The following is a 14,992-nucleotide window of genomic DNA, read 5'->3' as shown; positions in this document are numbered from 1 at the left end:
CGTAGCGTAGTGCTTCGCCCAGGCCTAGTTTTGAACATGTAGGAACTACCTCACCCATTGCAGGAGTGGAAGGAAAATCTACCCTGTTGTTTTCAAATGTGGTACCATTTGCCTCTCATCTGTGAGATAGTGATTTGTGCTGAATGCTAACCATCACAGTTCAAGAAAACAAGCTGCCCCTTTCCTACGAGTGCAAGTCTTACAGAACAAGAGCAACACGAATTAAATCTCTGACAACAATTCCTGTGTGCACACAGACTCATGGTGTGATTCTAGGCGGAAAACGATATTTGATTGGCAATTTCAAAGCACATTTACTACTGTGGTAGAGCAAGTGATAATTACTGTAACAGCCTGACACATTTTGCTTATAGTTTAGAGAGGCAGAAAAGAGCGCATGTCCTAACAGCTACTTGAGACCATGAGCATGTGGAACCTGGGTGAGTGATTAGACTAGAGCAGAGGAAATGAGCCTTGGTGATGTTGAATGTGTTAGCGTTACACACTGCTATCTGAAATACCACACAGTGCTGAATAGTAAGCATGGGAGTGCAGGAGAAACAGCTGCCTGTGTGCTAAGAGTGTGTTTCTGGAGACTGTGTATTGTCAGGTGCAAGAGAGATCTGCATGGACGCTTACACAACTGCATGAAGACTGCAGAGATGTATGTAAGATCACCTGTGGTAAGGGTTAATTGGAGTTTTGAACATGTAGGAACTACCTCACCCATTGCAGGAGTGGAAGGAAAATCTACCCTGTTGTTTTCAAATGTGTTACCATTTGCCTCTCATCTGTGATATAGTGATTTGTGCTGAATGCTAACCATCACAGTTCAAGAAAACAAGCTGCCCCTTTCCTACGAGTGCAAGTCTTACAGAACAAGAGCAACACGAATTAAATCTCTGACAGCAATTCCTGTGTGCACAGAGACTCATGGTGTGATTCTAGGCAGAAAACGATATTTGATTGGCAATTTCAAAGCACATTTACTACTGTGGTAGAGCAAGTGATAATTACTGTAACAGCCTGACACATTTTCCTTATAGTTTAGAGAGGCAGAAAAGAGCACATGTCCTAACAGCTACTTGAGACCATGAGCATGTAGAACCTGGGTGAGTGATTAGCCTAGAGCAAAGGAAATGAGCCTTGGTGATGTTGAATGTGTTAGCGTTACACACTGCTATCTGAAATACCACACAGTGCTGAATAGTAAGCATGGGAATGCAGGAGAAGAAGCTGCCTGTGTGCTAAGAGTGTGTTTCTGGAGACTGTGTATTGTCAGGTGCAAGAGAGATCTGCATGGACGCTTACACAACTGCATGAAGACTGCAGAGATGTATGTAAGATCACCTGTGGTAAGGGTTAATTGGAGTTTTGAACATGTAGGAACTACCTCACCCATTGCAGGAGTGGAAGGAAAATGTACCCTGTTGTTTTCAAATGTGTTACCATTTGCCTCTCATCTGTGAGATAGTAATTTGTGCTGAATGCTAACCATCACAGTTCAAGAAAACAAGCTGCCCCTTTCCTACGAGTGCAAGTCGTACAGAACAAGAGCAACACGAATTAAATCTCTGACAACAATTCCTGTGTGCACACAGACTCATGGTGTGATTCTAGGCGGAAAACGATATTTGATTGGCAATTTCAAAGCACATTTACTACTGTGGTAGAGCAAGTGATAATTACTGTAACAGCCTGACACATTTTCCTTATAGTTTAGAGAGGCAGAAAAGAGCACATGTCCTAACAGCTACTTGAGACCATGAGCATGTGGAACCTGGGTGAGTGATTAGACTAGAGCAAAGGAAATGAGCCTTGGTGATGTTGAATGTGTTAGCGTTACACACTGCTATCTGAAATACCACACAGTGCTGAATAGTAAGCATGGGAATGCAGGAGAAGCAGCTGCCTGTGTGCTACGAGTGTGTTTCTGGAGACTGTGTATTGTCAGGTGCAAGAGAGATCTGCATGGACGCTTACACAACTGCATGAAGACTGCAGAGATGTATGTAAGATAACCTGTGGTAAGGGTTAATTGGAGTTTTGAACATGTAGGAACTACCTCACCCATTGCAGGAGTGGAAGGAAAATCTACCCTGTTGTTTTCAAATGTGTTACCATTTGCCTCTCATCTGTGAGATAGTGATTTGTGCTGAATGCTAACCATCACAGTTCAAGAAAACAAGCTGCCCCTTTCCTACGAGTGCAAGTCTTACAGAACAAGAGCAACACGAATTAAATCTCTGACAGCAATTCCTGTGTGCACACAGACTCATGGTGTGATTCTAGGCAGAAAACAATATTTGATTGGCAATTTCAAAGCACATTTACTACTGTGGTAGAGCAAGTGATAATTACTGTAACAGCCTGACACATTTTGCTTATAGTTTAGAGAGGCAGGAAAGAGCACATGTCCTAACAGCTACTTGAGACCATGAGCATGTGGAACCTGGGTGAGTGATTAGACAAGAGCAAAGGAAATGAGCCTTGGTGATGTTGAATGTGTTAGCGTTGCACACTTCTATCTGAAATACCACACAGTGCTGAATAGTAAGCATGGGAATGCAGGAGAAGCAGCTGCCTGTGTGCTAAGAGAGTGTTTCTGGAGACTGTGTATTGTCAGGTGCAAGAGAGATCTGCATGGACGCTTGCACAACTGCATGAAGACTGCAGAGATGTATGTAAGATCACCTGTGGTAAGGGTTAATTGGAGTTTTGAACAGGTAGCAACTACCTCACCCATTGCAGGAGTGGAAGGAAAATGTACCCTGTTGTTTTCAAATGTGTTACCATTTGCCTCTCATCTGTGAGATAGTGATTTGTGCTGAATGCTAACCATCACAGTTCAAAAAAGCAAGCTGCCCCTTTCCTACGAGTGCAAGTCTTACAGAACAAGAGCAACACGAATTAAATCTCTGACAACAATTCCTGTGTGCACACAGAGTCATGGTGTGCTTCTAGGCGGAAAACAATATTTGATTGGCAATTTCAAAGCACATTTACTACTATGGAACAGCAAGTGATAATTACTGTAACAGCCTGACACATTTTCCTTATAGTTTAGAGAGGCAGAAAAGAGCACATGTCCTAACAGCTACTTGAGACCATGAGCATGTGGAACCTGGGTGAGTGATTAGACTAGAGCAAAGGAAATGAGCCTTGGTGATGTTGAATGTGTTAGCGTTACACACTGCTATCTGAAATACCACACAGTGCTGAATAGTGAGCATGGGAGTGCAGGACAAACAGCTGCCTGTGTGCTAAGAGTGTGTTTCTGGAGACTGTGTATTGTCAGGTGCAAGAGAGATCTGCATGGACGCTTACACAACTGCATGAAGACTGCAGAGATGTATGTAAGAGCACCTGTGGTAAGGGTTAATTGGAGTTTTGAACATGTAGGAACTACCTCACCCATTGCAGGAGTGGAAGGAAAATCTACCCTGTTGTTTTCAAATGTGTTACCATTTGCCTCTCATCTGTGAGATAGTGATTTGTGCTGAATGCTAACCATCACAGTTCAAGAAAACAAGCTGCCACTTTCCTACGAGTGAAAGTCTTACAGAACAAGAGCAACACAAATTAAATCTCTGACAACAATTCCTGTGTGCACACAGACTCATGGTGTGATTCTAGGCAGAAAACGATATTTGATAGGCAATTTCAAAGCACATTTACCACTGTGGTTGAGCAAGTGATAATTACTGTAACAGCCTGACACATTTTCCTTATAGTTTAGAGAGGCAGAAAAGAGCACATGTCCTAGCAGCTACTTGAGACCATGAGCATGTGGAACCTGGGTGAGTGATTAGACTAGAGCAAAGGAAATGAGCCTTGGTGATGTTGAATGTGTTAGCGTTACACACTGCTATCTGAAATACCACACAGTGCTGAATAGTAAGCATGGGAATGCAGGAGAAGCAGCTGCCTGTGTGTTTCTGGAGACTGTGTATTGTCAGGTGCAGGAGAGATCTGCATGGACACTTACACAACTGCATGAAGACTGCAGAGATGTATGTAAGATCACCTGTGGTAAGGGTTAATTGGAGTTTTGAACATGTAGGAACTACCTCACCCATTGCAGGAGTGGAAGGAAAATCTACCCTGTTGTTTTCAAATGTGTTACCATTTGCCTCTCATCTGTGAGATAGTGATTTGTGCTGAGTGCTAACCATCACAGTTCAAGAAAACAAGCTGCCCCTTTCCTATGAGTGCAAGTCTTACAGAACAAGAGCAACACGAATTAAATCTCTGACAGCAATTCCTGTGTGCACACAGACTCATGGTGTGATTCTAGGCAGAAAACGATATTTGATTGGCAATTTCAAAGCACATTTACTACTGTGGTAGAGCAAGTGATAATTACTGTAACAGCCTGACACATTTTGCTTATAGTTTAGAGAGGCAGAAAAGAGCACATGTCCTAACAGCTACTTGAGACCATGAGCATGTGGAACCTGGGTGAGTGATTAGACTAGATCAAAGGAAATGAGCCTTGGTAATGTTGAATGTGTTAGCGTTACACACTGCTATCTGAAATACCACACAGTGCTGAATAGTAAGCATGGGAATGCAGGAGAAGCAGCTGCCTGTGTGCTAAGAGTGTGTTTCTGGAGACTGTGTATTGTCAGGTGCAAGAGAGATCTGCATGGACGCTTGCACAACTGCATGAAGACTGCAGAGATGTATGTAAGATCACCTGTGGTAAGGATTAATTGGAGTTTTGAACATGTAGGAACTACCTCACCCATTGCAGGAGTGGAAGGAAAATCTACCTGCTGTTTTCAAATGTGTTACCATTTGCCTCTCATCTGTGAGATAGTGATTTGTGCTGAATGCTAACCATCACAGTTCAAGAAAACAAGCTGCCCCTTTCCTACGAGTGCAAGTCTTACAGAACAAGAGCAACACAAATTAAATCTCTGACAACAATTCCTGTGTGCACACAGACTCATGGTTTGATTCTAGGCGGAAAACGATATTTGATTGGCAATTTCAAAGCACATTTACTACTGTGGTAGAGCAAGTGATAATTACTGTAACAGCCTGACACATTTTTCTTATAGTTTAGAGAGGCAGAAAAGAGCACATGTCCTAACAGCTATTTGAGACCATGAGCATGTGGAACCTGGGTGAGTGATTAGACTAGAGCAAAGGAAATGAGCCTTGGTGATGTTGAATGTGTTAGCGTTACACACTGCTATCTGAAATACCACACAGTGCTGAATAGTAAGCATGGGAATGCAGGAGAAACAGCTGCCTGTGTGCTAAGAGTGTGTTTCTGGAGACTGTGTATTGTCAGGTGCAAGAGAGATCTGCATGGACGCTTACACAACTGCATGAAGACTGCAAAGATGTATGTAAGATCACCTGTGGTAAGGGTTAATTGGAGTTTTGAACATGTAGGAACTACCTCACTCATTGCAGGATTGGAAGGAAAATCTACCCTGTTGTTTTCAAATGTGTTACCATTTGCCTCTCATCTGTGAGATAGTGATTTGTGCTGAATGCTAACCATCACAGTTCAAGAAAGCAAGCTGCCCCTTTCCTACGAGTGCTAGTCTTACAGAACAAGAGCAACACGAATTAAATCTCTGACAACAATTCCTGTGAGCACACAGACTCATGGTGTGATTCTAGGCGGAAAACGATATTTGATTGGCAATTTCAAAGCACATTTACTACTGTGGTAGAGCAAGTGATAATTACTGTAACAGCCTGACACATTTTGCTTATAGTTTAGAGAGGCAGGAAAGAGCACATGTCCTAACAGCTACTTGAGACCATGAGCATGTGGAACCTGGGTGAGTGATTAGACAAGAGCAAAGGAAATGAGCCTTGGTGATGTTGAATGTGTTAGCGTTGCACACTTCTATCTGAAATACCACACAGTGCTGAATAGTAAGCATGGGAATGCAGGAGAAGCAGCTGCCTGTGTGCTAAGAGTGTGTTTCTGGAGACTGTGTATTGTCAGGTGCAAGAGAGATCTGCATGGACGCTTTCACAACTGCATGAAGACTGCAGAGATGTATGTAAGATCACCTGTGGTAAGGGTTAATTGGAGTTTTGAACATGTAGGAACTACCTCACCCATTGCAGGAGTGGAAGGAAAATGTACCCTGTTGTTTTCAAATGTGTTACCATTTGCCTCTCATCTGTGAGATAGTGATTTGTGCTGAATGCTAACCATCACAGTTCAAGAAAACAAGCTGCCCCTTTCCTACGAGTGCAAGTCTTACAGAACAAGAGCAACACAAATTAAATCTCTGACAACAATTCCTGTGTGCACACAGACTCATGGTTTGATTCTAGGCGGAAAACGATATTTGATTGGCAATTTCAAAGCACATTTACTACTGTGGTAGAGCAAGTGATAATTACTGTAACAGCCTGACACATTTTCCTTATAGTTTAGAGAGGCAGAAAAGAGCACATGTCCTAACAGCTATTTGAGACCATGAGCATGTGGAACCTGGGTGAGTGATTAGACTAGAGCAAAGGAAATGAGCCTTGGTGATGTTGAATGTGTTAGTGTTACACACTGCTATCTGAAATACCACACAGTGCTGAATAGTAAGCATGGGAATGCAGGAGAAACAGCTGCCTGTGTGCTAAGAGTGTGTTTCTGGAGACTGTGTATTGTCAGGTGCAAGAGAGATCTGCATGGACGCTTACACAACTGCATGAAGACTGCAAAGATGTATGTAAGATCACCTGTGGTAAGGGTTAATTGGAGTTTTGAACATGTAGGAACTACCTCACTCATTGCAGGAGTGGAAGGAAAATCTACCCTGTTCTTTTCAAATGTGTTACCATTTGCCTCTCATCTGTGAGATAGTGATTTGTGCTGAATGCTAACCATCACAGTTCAAGAAAGCAAGCTGCCCCTTTCCTACGAGTGCAAGTCTTACAGAACAAGAGCAACACGAATTAAATCTCTGACAACAATTCCTGTGTGCACACAGACTCATGGTGTGATTCTAGGCGGAAAACGATATTTGATTGGCAATTTCAAAGCACATTTACTACTGTGGTAGAGCAAGTGATAATTACTGTAACAGCCTGACACATTTTGCTTATAGTTTAGAGAGGCAGTAAAGAGCACATGTCCTAACAGCTACTTGAGACCATGAGCATGTGGAACCTGGGTGAGTGATTAGACAAGAGCAAAGGAAATGAGCCTTGGTGATGTTGAATGTGTTAGCGTTGCACACTTCTATCTGAAATACCACACAGTGCTGAATAGTAAGCATGGGAATTCAGGAGAAGCAGCTGCCTGTGTGCTAAGAGTGTGTTTCTGGAGACTGTGTATTGTCAGGTGCAAGAGAGATCTGCATGGACGCTTGCACAACTGCATGAAGACTGCAGAGATGTATGTAAGATCACCTGTGGTAAGGGTTAATTGGAGTTTTGAACATGTAGGAACTACCTCACCCATTGCAGGAGTGGAAGGAAAATGTACCCTGTTGTTTTCAAATGTGTTACCATTTGCCTCTCATCTGTGAGATAGTGATTTGTGCTGAATGCTAACCATCACAGTTCAAGAAAACAAGCTGCCCCTTTCCTACTAGTGCAAGTCTTACAGAACAAGAGCAACACAAATTAAATCTCTGACAACAATTCCTGTGTGCACACAGACTCATGGTGTGATTCTAGGCAGAAAACGATATTTGATTGGCAATTTCAAAGCACATTTACCACTGTGGTAGAGCAAGTGATAATTACTGTAACAGCCTGACACATTTTCCTTATAGTTTAGAGAGGCAGAAAAGAGCACATGTCCTAACAGCTACTTGAGACCATGAGCATGTGGAACCTGGGTGAGTGATTAGACTAGAGCAAAGGAAATGAGCCTTGGTGATGTTGAATGTGTTAGCGTTACACACTGCTATCTGAAATACCTCACAGTGCTGAATAGTAAGCATGGGAATGCAGGAGAAGCAGCTGCCTGTGTGCCAAGAGTGTGTTTCTGGAGACTGTGTATTGTCAGGTGCAAGAGAGATCTGCATGGACGCTTGCACAACTGCATGAAGACTGTAGAGATGTATGTAAGATCACCTGTGGTAAGGATTAATTGGAGTTTTGAACATGTAGGAACTACCTCACCCATTGCAGGGGGTGAAGGAAAATCTACCCTGCTGTTTTCAAATGTGTTACCATTTGCCTCTCATCTGTGAGACAGTGATTTGTGCTGAATGCCAACCATCACAGTTCAAGAAAACAAGCTGCCCCTTTCCTACGAGTGCAAGTCTTACAGAACAAGAGCAACACGAATTAAATCTCTGACAACAATTCCTGTGTGCACACAGACTCATGGTGTGATTCAGGCAGAAAACGATATTTGATTGGCAATTTCAAAGCACATTTACTACTGTGGTAGAGCAAGTGATAATTACTGTAACAGCCCGACACATTTTCCTCATAGTTTAGAGAGGCAGAAAAGAGCACATGTCCTAACAGCTATTTGAGACCATGAGCATGTGGAACCTGGGTGAGTGATTAGACTAGAGCAAAGGAAATGAGCCTTGGTGATGTTTAATGTGTTAGCGTTACACACTGCTATCTGAAATACCACACAGTGCTGAATAGTAAGCATGGGAATGCAGGAGAAACAGCTGCCTGTGTGCTAAGAGTGTGTTTCTGGAGACTGTGTATTGTCAGGTGCAAGAGAGATCTGCATGGACGCTTACACAACTGCATGAAGACTGCAAAGATGTATGTAAGATCACCTGTGGTAAGGGTTAATTGGAGTTTTGAACATGTAGGAACTACCTCACCCATTGCAGGAGTGGAAGGAAAATCTACCCTGTTGTTTTCAAATGTGTTACCATTTGTCTCTCATCTGTGAGATAGTGAATTGTGCTGAATGCTAACCATCACAGTTCAAGAAAGCAAGCTGCCCCTTTCCTACGAGTGCAAGTCTTACAGAACAAGAGCAACACGAATTAAATCTCTGACAACAATTCCTGTGTGCACACAGACTCATGGTGTGATTCTAGGCGGAAAACGATATTTGATTGGCAATTTCAAAGCACATTTACTACTGTGGTAGAGCAAGTGATAATTACTGTAACAGCCTGACACATTTTGCTTATAGTTTAGAGAGGCAGGAAAGAGCACATGTCCTAACAGCTACTTGAGACCATGAGCATGTGGAACCTGGGTGAGTGATTAGACAAGAGCAAAGGAAATGAGCCTTGGTGATGTTGAATGTGTTAGCGTTGCACACTTCTATCTGAAATACCACACAGTGCTGAATAGTAAGCATGGGAATTCAGGAGAAGTAGCTGCCTGTGTGCTAAGAGTGTGTTTCTGGAGACTGTGTATTGTCAGGTGCAAGAGAGATCTGCATGGACGCTTGCACAACTGCATGAAGACTGCAGAGATGTATGTAAGATCACCTGTGGTAAGGGTTAATTGGAGTTTTGAACATGTAGGAACTACCTCACCCATTGCAGGAGTGGAAGGAAAATGTACCCTGTTGTTTTCAAATGTGTTACCATTTGCCTCTCATCTGTGAGATAGTGATTTGTGCTGAATGCTAACCATCACAGTTCCAGAAAACAAGCTGCCCCTTTCCTACGAGTGCAAGTCTTACAGAACAAGAGCAACACAAATTAAATCTCTGACAACAATTCCTGTGTGGACACAGACTCATGGTGTGATTCTAGGCAGAAAACGATATTTGATTGGCAATTTCAAAGCACATTTACCACTGTGGTAGAGCAAGTGATGATTACTGTAACAGCCTGACACATTTTCCTTATAGTTTAGAGAGGCAGAAAAGAGCACATGTCCTAACAGCTACTTGAGACCATGAGCATGTGGAACCTGGGTGAGTGATTAGCCTAGAGCAAAGGAAATGAGCCTTGGTGATGTTGAATGTGTTAGCGTTACACACTGCTATCTGAAATACCACACAGTGCTGAATAGTAAGCATGGGAATGCAGGAGAAGCAGCTGCCTGTGTGCTAAGAGAGTGTTTCTGGAGACTGTGTATTGTCAGGTGCAAGAGAGATCTGCATGGACGCTTGCACAACTGCATGAAGACTGCAGAGATGTATGTAAGATCACCTGTGGTAAGGGTTAATTGGAGTTTTGAACATGTAGGAACTACCTCACCCATTGCAGGAGTGGAAGGAAAATGTACCCTGTTGTTTTCAAATGTGTTACCATTTGCCTCTCATCTGTGAGATAGTGATTTGTGCTGAATGCTAACCATCACAGTTCAAAAAAGCAAGCTGCCCCTTTCCTACGAGTGCAAGTCTTACAGAACAAGAGCAACACGAATTAAATCTCTGACAACAATTCCTGTGTGCACACAGACTCATGGTGTGATTCTAGGCGGAAAACGATATTTGATTGGCAATTTCAAAGCACATTTACTACTGTGGTAGAGCAAGTGATAATTACTGTAACAGCCTGACACATTTTCCTTATAGTTTAGAGAGGCAGAAAAGAGCACATGTCCTCACAGCTACTTGAGACCATGAGCATGTGGAACCTGGGTGAGTGATTAGACTAGAGCAAAGGAAATGAGCCTTGGTGATGTTGAATGTGTTAGCGTTACACACTGCTATCTGAAATACCACACAGTGCTGAATAGTAAGCATGGGAGTGCAGGAGAAACAGCTGCCTGTGTGCTAAGAGTGTGTTTCTGGAGACTGTGTATTGTCAGGTGCAAGAGAGATCTGCATGGACGCTTACACAACTGCATGAAGACTGCAGAGATGTATGTAAGATCACCTGTGGTAAGGGTTAATTGGAGTTTTGAACATGTAAAAACTACCTCACCCATTGCAGGAGTGGAAGGAAAATGTACCCTGTTGTTTTCAAATGTGTTACCATTTGCCTCTCATCTGTGAGATAGTGATTTGTGCTGAATGCTAACCATCACAGTTCCAGAAAACAAGCTGCCCCTTTCCTACGAGTGCAAGTCTTACAGAACAAGAGCAACACAAATTAAATCTCTGACAACAATTCCTGTGTGGACACAGACTCATGGTGTGATTCTAGGCAGAAAACGATATTTGATTGGCAATTTCAAAGCACATTTACCACTGTGGTAGAGCAAGTGATGATTACTGTAACAGCCTGACACATTTTCCTTATAGTTTAGAGAGGCAGAAAAGAGCACATGTCCTAACAGCTACTTGAGACCATGAGCATGTGGAACCTGGGTGAGTGATTAGCCTAGAGCAAAGGAAATGAGCCTTGGTGATGTTGAATGTGTTAGCGTTACACACTGCTATCTGAAATACCACACAGTGCTGAATAGTAAGCATGGGAATGCAGGAGAAGCAGCTGCCTGTGTGCTAAGAGTGTGTTTCTGGAGACTGTGTATTGTCAGGTGCAAGAGAGATCTGCATGGACGCTTACACAACTGCATGAAGACTGCAGAGATGTATGTAAGATCACCTCTGGTAAGGGTTAATTGGAGTTTTGAACATGTAGGAACTACCTCATCCATTGCAGGAGTGGAAGGAAAATCTACCCTGTTGTTTTCAAATGTGTTACCATTTGCCTCTCATCTGTGAGATAGTGATTTGTGCTGAATGCTAACCATCACAGTTCAAGAAAACAAGCTGCCCCTTTCCTACGAGTGCAAGTCTTACAGAACAAGAGCAACACGAAATAAATCTCTGACAGCAATTCCTGTGTGCACACAGACTCATGGTGTGATTCTAGGCAGAAAACGATATTTGATTGGCAATTTCAAAGCACATTTACTACTGTGGTAGAGCAAGTGATAATTACTGTAACAGCCTGACACATTTTGCTTATAGTTTAGAGAGGCAGGAAAGAGCACATGTCCTAACAGCTACTTGAGACCATGAGCATGTGGAACCTGGGTGAGTGATTAGACTAGAGCAAAGGAAATGAGCCTTGGTGATTTTGAATGTGTTAGCGTTACACACTGCTATCTGAAATACCACACAGTGCTGAATAGTAAGCATGGGAGTGCAGGAGAAACAGCTGCCTGTGTGCTAAGAGTGTGTTTCTGGAGACTGTGTATTGTCAGGTGCAAGAGAGATCTGCATGGACGCTTACACAACTGCATGAAGACTGCAGAGATGTATGTAAGATCACCTGTGGTAAGGGTTAATTGGAGTTTTGAACATGTAGGAACTACCTCACCCATTGCAGGAGTGGAAGGAAAATGTACCCTGTTGTTTTCAAATGTGTTACCATTTGCCTCTCATCTGTGAGATAGTGATTTGTGCTGAATGCTAACCATCACAGTTCCAGAAAACAAGCTGCCCCTTTCCTACGAGTGCAAGTCTTACAGAACAAGAGCAACACAAATTAAATCTCTGACAACAATTCCTGTGTGGACACAGACTCATGGTGTGATTCTAGGCAGAAAACGATATTTGATTGGCAATTTCAAAGCACATTTACCACTGTGGTAGAGCAAGTGATGATTACTGTAACAGCCTGACACATTTTCCTTATAGTTTAGAGAGGCAGAAAAGAGCACATGTCCTAACAGCTACTTGAGACCATGAGCATGTGGAACCTGGGTGAGTGATTAGCCTAGAGCAAAGGAAATGAGCCTTGGTGATGTTGAATGTGTTAGCGTTATACACTGCTATCTGAAATACCACACAGTGCTGAATAGTAAGCATGGGAATGCAGGAGAAGCAGCTGCCTGTGTGCTAAGAGTGTGTTTCTGGAGACTGTGTATTGTCAGGTGCAAGAGAGATCTGCATGGACGCTTACACAACTGCATGAAGACTGCAGAGATATATGTAAGATCACCTGTGGTAAGGGTTAATTGGAGTTTTGAACATGTAGGAACTACCTCATCCATTGCAGGAGTGGAAGGAAAATCTACCCTGTTGTTTTCAAATGTGTTACCATTTGCCTCTCATCTGTGAGATAGTGATTTGTGCTGAATGCTAACCATCACAGTTCAAGAAAACAAGCTGCCCCTTTCCTACGAGTGCAAGTCTTACAGAACAAGAGCAACACGAATTAAGTCTCTGACAGCAATTCCTGTGTGCACACAGACTCATGGTGTGATTCTAGGCAGAAAACGATATTTGATTGGCAATTTCAAAGCACATTTACTACTGTGGTAGAGCAAGTGATAATTACTGTAACAGCCTGACACATTTTGCTTATAGTTTAGAGAGGCAGGAAAGAGCACATGTCCTAACAGCTACTTGAGACCATGAGCATGTGGAACCTGGGTGAGTGATTAGACTAGAGCAAAGGAAATGAGCCTTGGTGATGTTGAATGTGTTAGCGTTACACACTGCTATCTGAAATACCTCACAGTGCTGAATAGTAAGCATGGGAATGCAGGAGAAGCAGCTGCCTGTGTGCCAAGAGTGTGTTTCTGGAGACTGTGTATTGTCAGGTGCAAGAGAGATCTGCATGGACGCTTGCACAACTGCATGAAGACTGTAGAGATGTATGTAAGATCACCTGTGGTAAGGATTAATTGGAGTTTTGAACATGTAGGAACTACCTCACCCATTGCAGGGGGTGAAGGAAAATCTACCCTGCTGTTTTCAAATGTGTTACCATTTGCCTCTCATCTGTGAGACAGTGATTTGTGCTGAATGCCAACCATCACAGTTCAAGAAAACAAGCTGCCCCTTTCCTACGAGTGCAAGTCTTACAGAACAAGAGCAACACGAATTAAATCTCTGACAACAATTCCTGTGTGCACACAGACTCATGGTGTGATTCAGGCAGAAAACGATATTTGATTGGCAATTTCAAAGCACATTTACTACTGTGGTAGAGCAAGTGATAATTACTGTAACAGCCCGACACATTTTCCTCATAGTTTAGAGAGGCAGAAAAGAGCACATGTCCTAACAGCTATTTGAGACCATGAGCATGTGGAACCTGGGTGAGTGATTAGACTAGAGCAAAGGAAATGAGCCTTGGTGATGTTTAATGTGTTAGCGTTACACACTGCTATCTGAAATACCACACAGTGCTGAATAGTAAGCATGGGAATGCAGGAGAAACAGCTGCCTGTGTGCTAAGAGTGTGTTTCTGGAGACTGTGTATTGTCAGGTGCAAGAGAGATCTGCATGGACGCTTACACAACTGCATGAAGACTGCAAAGATGTATGTAAGATCACCTGTGGTAAGGGTTAATTGGAGTTTTGAACATGTAGGAACTACCTCACCCATTGCAGGAGTGGAAGGAAAATCTACCCTGTTGTTTTCAAATGTGTTACCATTTGTCTCTCATCTGTGAGATAGTGAATTGTGCTGAATGCTAACCATCACAGTTCAAGAAAGCAAGCTGCCCCTTTCCTACGAGTGCAAGTCTTAAAGAACAAGAGCAACACGAATTAAATCTCTGACAACAATTCCTGTGTGCACACAGACTCATGGTGTGATTCTCGGCGGAAAACGATATTTGATTGGCAATTTCAAAGCACATTTACTACTGTGGTAGAGCAAGTGATAATTACTGTAACAGCCTGACACATTTTGCTTATAGTTTAGAGAGGCAGGAAAGAGCACATGTCCTAACAGCTACTTGAGACCATGAGCATGTGGAACCTGGGTGAGTGATTAGACAAGAGCAAAGGAAATGAGCCTTGGTGATGTTGAATGTGTTAACGTTGCACACTTCTATCTGAAATACCACACAGTGCTGAATAGTAAGCATGGGAATGCAGGAGAAGTAGCTGCCTGTGTGCTAAGAGTGTGTTTCTGGAGACTGTGTATTGTCAGGTGCAAGAGAGATCTGCATGGACGCTTGCACAACTGCATGAAGACTGCAGAGATGTATGTAAGATCACCTGTGGTAAGGGTTAATTGGAGTTTTGAACATGTAGGAACTACCTCACCCATTGCAGGAGTGGAAGGAAAATGTACCCTGTTGTTTTCAAATGTGTTACCATTTGCCTCTCATCTGTGAGATAGTGATTTGTGCTGAATGCTAACCATCACAGTTCCAGAAAACAAGCTGCCCCTTACCTACGAGTGCAAGTCTTACAGAACAAGAGCAACACAAA

Source organism: Triturus cristatus, chromosome 1_1, assembly GCF_964204655.1.
Source record: "Triturus cristatus chromosome 1_1, aTriCri1.1, whole genome shotgun sequence".
Taxonomy (NCBI): Eukaryota; Metazoa; Chordata; class Amphibia; order Caudata; family Salamandridae; genus Triturus; species Triturus cristatus.
This window is presented reverse-complemented; position numbering follows the sequence as displayed.